This window comes from Ovis canadensis, chromosome 11 (genome assembly GCF_042477335.2).
Source record: "Ovis canadensis isolate MfBH-ARS-UI-01 breed Bighorn chromosome 11, ARS-UI_OviCan_v2, whole genome shotgun sequence".
Classification (NCBI taxonomy): Eukaryota; Metazoa; Chordata; class Mammalia; order Artiodactyla; family Bovidae; genus Ovis; species Ovis canadensis.
In genome coordinates, this window is record NC_091255.1 from 63,655,731 (window position 1) to 63,661,804 (window position 6,074).

Below are 6,074 nucleotides of genomic sequence, written 5' to 3' on the forward strand. Positions count from 1 at the left end.
AGGGAGGGAAGGGGACACGCTGCCTTGGGCAGGTCTGTCCTGCTTCTTCGGCTCGTCCCTCCTGCAGGACAGGCAGTGGTGCGGTCAGCAGGATGTGGTCCTGGAAGAGTTGTCTGTCTCCCCAGATCCAAGAGGATGAGGGGAAGCTCAGCTGAGCCTACACTTTGAGAACATGCCTGAGGGCTGCTGTGTTCCTGCTTTTTATTTTCTTACCTGTCAGGTGGTGACAGTCTCAATCTGCAGAAGCATTAGAGGTCAAAGCTCCACCAGGTCAAAGCTCTGCATGCAACCGAGAGGAATAAATGCTGAACCTTGGATAGGAAAGACACGATTTGGCCAAGTTTGTCATCCTTAGCTGTGTTGGCTTTGTTGGGGGAGAAAGGCAGTTGGGGGTGGCCAGGCCCTGCACTGCTCAGCCTCCTGGCTCTTTGCTTTTCGCATGCACTGTTTTGCTATACTGGCCAGTTTTCCATTAAACGAGAATTCTTGGATTCCCTGTTTGAAATGAAACACTGCCAGGCTTGTTTCCACTTTTCTCCTCTGGTGGCAAGCTGAGCCTTTCATCATGGCCAAGAGGTGACGGCCTGGGATGGCAGCACACCCATCCGCCCTCGGTGGCCCAGACCCTCGCTCTTCTTTCCTCCCGCAGCTGAGGCAATGGCTCCCCCTATCCCCACGGAGAGGATGCCGGCTCCAGGGCAGGACCTCGTCACTGTGGTGATGCTGATCTTCCCCACACTCAGCATCAACTATACACAAAAGCTAGTTGATCACAGGATTCGAAACAGCACGTGGCCGTCTACAGCTTTGAGAAGCTTGGAACCTTCAGAGGTCTTAGGAAAATGTCCAAAGATAGCAAAAATATGTGTTCTAATTTTTTTTTTTAATGTTTTGGAAGACACTTGTTGCTACAGAGGAGATGGAAACCAGATTTAGCTATAAAATTTATTGATGTTCCAAAGCAAAGAGATAAATTGAAAACTGTCTCCATCCTGACGCCACCAACTGGAAGAGTCCGGCCTGTGGTTCTGTGAGATGCTGGGAACCCTCTGCACGGGCGCGAGGTCACGGCATGGCCTCTCGCTGCCCGGGGGGGGGCTGTCCCTGTAAGCACCGTACAGGCCCTGCAAACATTCTCCAGCTGTACTGTTAGCTGGTACAAGTTAAAATTTAACCTTAGCTGATGAATACTGTCGGGACGCTTGTGACCTTTTGAAGCCGCTAAGGGACTGTGGTCTGCATTATGGTTTGGTTTTGTTCTTTTTGTTTTCAGGGCAGGATCCTGGTGGCAGTTCGAGGCCCTGTGGCCCTGGGGCTGAGCCCTGCAGAGCTTTGAGGCGGAGTCTCTGCTTTCCTCCCTCAGCCACGGCCACTGTCGTCATTTTCATTGTGTTGGGAAGGGGAGCCTTGCTTCTCTGCAGTCCCCATTTTCAGCAGCTGGTTTCGTTCACCTCCATTAGCTGTATCCTTCAACCATGTGTCCTCATGCTCAGTCTGCAGTTGAATGACCCCTTGGGAAAGAACCACGGCCTTTCAGTTAGGCTGGACTTTTCCCAGGGACCTTCTGGCAGGAGGAAGTGTGGTTACAACAGGCAGGTAACTGGTCCCCGAAAGCTAGTGATGTTTGGAAGCTCTCACTCACTCTGGAATGGAAAAGGGATGGGGGTCGTCCCCTGGAAGCCGGGGACATCTGGTTCTCTGACACGCAGAGGCCTTAGTACCTAGTAGACAGGCCCTTGACAAACAAATTCCTTCCCTTTGCTCCCCCATGGATGGAGCTGGCATTAGAACACCATGCTTGGGGACTTCCCTGGTGGTCCAGTGGCTAAGACTCCTCTCTCCCAGTGCAGGGGGCCCAGGTTCAATCCCTGGTTAGGGAACTAGATGCCACAACTAAAGGCCCAGCATGCCGCAGCAAAGATCAAAGATCTCTCATCCCGCAACAAAGACCCAGCACAGCCAAGTCAGTATTTATGTGTTAAAAACCAACACCCTGCTTCTCCCTCCACTGCTGTCCGTAAGCGCCCGTCACACCGGAGTCCTGTTCTGGCCCTGACCTGGGCCTCGTGGGAGGAGCCCCTGCCTAGCTGGGACTCAGTCTAGAACAGCTTTCTCACTGTAGCCGTACCGTCTAAGCCCAGGATCCAGGCTCCTGTGCGCGGAGTTGGTAGGGCCCGCACGTGTGAGAGGTGAGGGACCCTCACGTTCACAGCCGCCTTCACTCTCGGCAGGCCCCACCACCTTCTTCCTCTTCCCTCCCAGGGGTGAGTCTTGTGAGGTCTCAGTGACATCATTAGGACAACAGGTGAGGCTAATGAGCTGGGCTGTGTGCTTTCCAATGTCCTGGCAATAAGGACTGGTTAGGAAGGCTTACCCCTCAGCTCTGAAGATTTAATAGTTCTTCCATTTTTTTTAGTTGTTTGTTTGTTTTATAAATCTTTCTTCCTGAGACTATTGAGATGCGGCTTGGTACATCTGAACCCCTGCTGCTTTAGTTCAGACAGTGTCACTCTCCCCAGTATAGTTCAGTATAACTCTCCCCAGCTGCTGGGCTGGGCTGTTGACACGCGTGTGCCCGTGTGCATGCACTGTTGACCTTGTGTGTGTGTTTGTCACCCAGTCTGACTGTTTGTGTCTGACTCTTTGTGACCTCATGGACTCTAGCCTGCCAGGCTCCTCTGTCCATGGAGTAATGCTCCATTCCAGAGAATACTGGAGTGGGTTGCCATTCCCTTCTCCAGTGGATCTTCCCAACCCAGGGATCAAACCCGGGTCTCCTGCATTGCAGGCAGATTCTAAACCATCAAGGAACTTGTGAGGGACACGGCTAAGCCACCTCCATTAAACCTGAACTTCTCCGCAATAGGGCTGCATATCCCCAGACCTGGCTGTTAAGGCTCCTCATTGTCTTCAGGGTGACAGAGAGGCCCAGAGCCCCTGGGCGGCTTGGGGAGACCTGGAGGCCCCGCAGTGAGTTGTGGGCAGGCTGTAGACTTCCAGAAGGCAGGCTGCTGTGGCTGGGAAGTGTGGGCTGTACCAGCACGGGTCCCACAGGGGAACTGGGGCTACCGTAACCCGAGGCTGAAGGGAATCACTCCCCGGGAGGGGCAGACAGCCAGAGCATCCTTGGCCTTGCCCTCCCAGCCAACTCAGGACCTGAGGACTCCTGAGGTCCTTCGTGTTCTCTGTCTTGCCACCTAGTATGGGGAACCCTCTTCTCAACATAGGCGGGTCTGGGTTTGTTGGAGTTGCTTCCTCTAGACTCTCGCTATAAAAGGCCCGGAAGGAATAGCCGGCTCCTTTTCTGCCCTCCCTGCTCTAGCTGGGCAGCCCATGGTCACCCACTTCTCTCCAGGCCAGTCTTCGGCATTCCTTTCTATCAGACTTGCTGGGCAGACTTGCAGCCAAGGGAGCCGCCTCCAGCCCGCCCGGTGGATTCCTGGGGCCGCAGCCTCTACCTCCCTCGGCTCCTGCGGCCAGAAGGAGGCCCAGGATTGCTCCCCGCTCCCCAGCCCTCGTCTCCTCCGCCCAGTCACTGAAGGCGCCTCTGCTCCTCAGCTGGCCGAGGAAGTGTTACCAGCCAGCTCGGCTCCAAGGTTCTGCTAGCAGAGCTTTGTACAAACACAAACAGAGGGCCATTTCCTGAGACGGCTAAGCTTGTCCTGATCCGGGAGATATGGAAGCCTGACAGGTTACGGCTCCCAGGGCAAAGTCGGCAAGTTGCTTCCACAGGGAGCAGCAGGGAGCAGACTGCCCCTCCCTGGAGGACCCCCGGAGCGGAAGGAGAGAGTGGGCAGCCTAAGCCAGCCAGCCTAGCACAGTATCCAGGCTGCCACCCTGTTGCCTAGCTGCGTGCACACGTGGTGGGTTCCCAGCTGGGAGCCACACCGCTTTCAGCTCTGATCACCCCACGGCTTTGGCCTTGGGCCCCACGAGCTGTGAGTGGCCCACATGGCTTTCCTGGAAGGGCCAGGCTGGGGCGTGTGAATAAGCTGCCGCTGAGAGTCACGGCGCTGAAAGGCCTTCCCTGGTAGTCCACTGGCTAAGTCTCCGCACTCCCAATGCTGACTTTGATCCCTGGTCGGGGAACTAGATCCTACACACTGCAACTAAAGATCCCCCATGCCCCAGTGGAGACCAAAGATCCTGCTTGCCTCAACTAAGACCCGGAGCAGCCAAATAAATAAACTGAAGGGAAAAGTCACAGAGCTGGAGGGAGGTTGAGGATCCATGGATTTCAAACATCTCAGTCCACAGAGGGAGAAGCACATGCCAGGCAGGGGAAAGGCCTCAGGGGCAGGACGGGAAGCCAGGTCCTGGGCCTCCTGCCTGGTTCCAAAGGAGAAGATGCTGTAGAAGTGAGGCCCAGGAAGGCTGAAACAGGGCACCCAGTCCTGCTTCTGGGTCAGAGCTGTCTGATAGAATTATAATGTCAGCCACAGATGCAAGTCTTATCTGTAATTTCACATTTTCAAGTAGCCAGGTTAAATAAAAATAGCAACACCTCTTCCCCTATGTGAGGAAAACATGAGAATCCGTGCCCCTGAAGAGTGCCCTCACTGACCACACGGACGCTCAGACCTCAGACGTCCCACCTGCAGAGCTGGAAGCAATAAATTCCAGCCGTTTATAAACCAAAAAATAAAAAGCAATAGGTAAAATCAGTTTTTTTACATAATGTTTCATTTAACACAATATATCCAAAAGATCACTTTGACATGTAATCAATATGAAACTCTGCTTCCCTGGGGGCTCAGATAGTAAAGAATCTGCCTGCAATGCAGGAGACAAAGCTTTGATCCCTGGGTCGGGAAGATCTGCTGGAGGAGGGCATGGCAACCCACTCCAGTACTCTTGCCTGGAGAATTCCATGGACAGAGGAGCCTGGTGGGGTCCATGGGGTCGCAAAGAGTAGGACACTAACACTTTAACAATCTAAAACAGTATTGAGATATTTTACAACCTCTTTTCATACTAAGTCTTTGAAGTCTGGGGTGAATTTTGCACTTAGAGCATCTCTCAGTTCAGACTGGGCTCATTTCAAGGGCTCGAGTGACGGGGGCTGGGACAGCACAGGCGGCCACCGAGGCTGTCGGTCCCCTCCCGGCTTTCTAAATGTTTTTCTCAGATGTTGAAGAGCCTGCATCTTTCTTTGCCCTCATCCTTTCTCCACTGCCCTAGTCTTGGGGGCCAGGGCTCATCTGAAGAGGAGCATCCCGAGGTGACAACCACCTTGGAGGCCTGGCTACTCCTGCCTCCTGCACGCCAGCCCCATCTGGGAGCTGTGCTCTGATTTGATCTGATGTTAAACGGTCACGCCAGGGATTCAGCTCTTGGTTTTCTTGCAGTGAATTAGTTCATCTTAATCTCAGGCATGTGAGGGCCCTCTGTGATCCTCTTCCGGGGCTGGGGGTGGGAGTGAGGTGCTTCTGCAGAGAGGAAGCAAAGCTCTAATGTCCCAGAATTCAGCCTCCAGTGGGGCCTCCCCTGGATGCCTCCATTCCTGGCGCTGGAGTCAATGACCACCGCCTCCCCAAGAAGGGGCCTGGAGTTCTCAGGGAAACAGGAGAGTGGGCTGAGGGCTGCTGTCGTCTGTCTTGGCTCTCCTGGGATATTGCTGTCACTTGCCCGACCTCAGAGATGAGGATGTGAGCCAGCTCTCGGGTTTGCTATAAGAAGCCAGTCATTGGACTGGCTCCTGAGGGGCCCCTTTCTGAGAACAGAAAAGGACAGGTATGCAATGAATGGTTAGAAGACAATTGTCACCCAGGACTAACATGGAGAGAGGGGCTAGGGCAGAGGGTGAGTGGCCTCCAGGCCCAGCCTTCCTTCTCTGGCTCTGTCTCACCATCACACTCAGCTGGGAGAAGAACCCTGGAAACCACTCTGCTTCCCCGTTGCTACGTCCCTGTTCTGTTAGGTTGGACAAAAATTCGTTCAGATTTTTCCATAAAAGATAGTATGGGAAAACCCGAACAAATGTTTTGGCCAGCCCAACCCTTTCCTGTTGGGTCAAGGCCTCCTGCTCCCCTTCCCACCCCCACCACCACTGACAGGATGGGTGACTCCTGTCC